Raw genomic sequence first — 228 nt, 5'->3', positions numbered from 1 at the left:
CACGTCAGGCGGCCACGGCCTCTGGCTGCACCAATACCTTTTTCTTGGAAGACCCCATAACGGGCGTCCACTTCCTAGTGGACACCAGCGCTGCCCGCTCCTTCCTGCTAGCCTCTCAGTGGAGGAAGCCCCACCAGCATCATCAGATATACCGATCCCCACATACGGCCGCCAGCATATCAACATCTGCAAGGGCAGCCGTATATATAGAAGGGGCTTCATGGTGGC

The sequence above is a fragment of the Penaeus monodon genome, chromosome 20 (genome assembly GCF_015228065.2).
Source record: "Penaeus monodon isolate SGIC_2016 chromosome 20, NSTDA_Pmon_1, whole genome shotgun sequence".
Lineage (NCBI taxonomy): Eukaryota > Metazoa > Arthropoda > Malacostraca > Decapoda > Penaeidae > Penaeus > Penaeus monodon.
Note: the sequence above shows the minus strand (reverse complement) of the source record.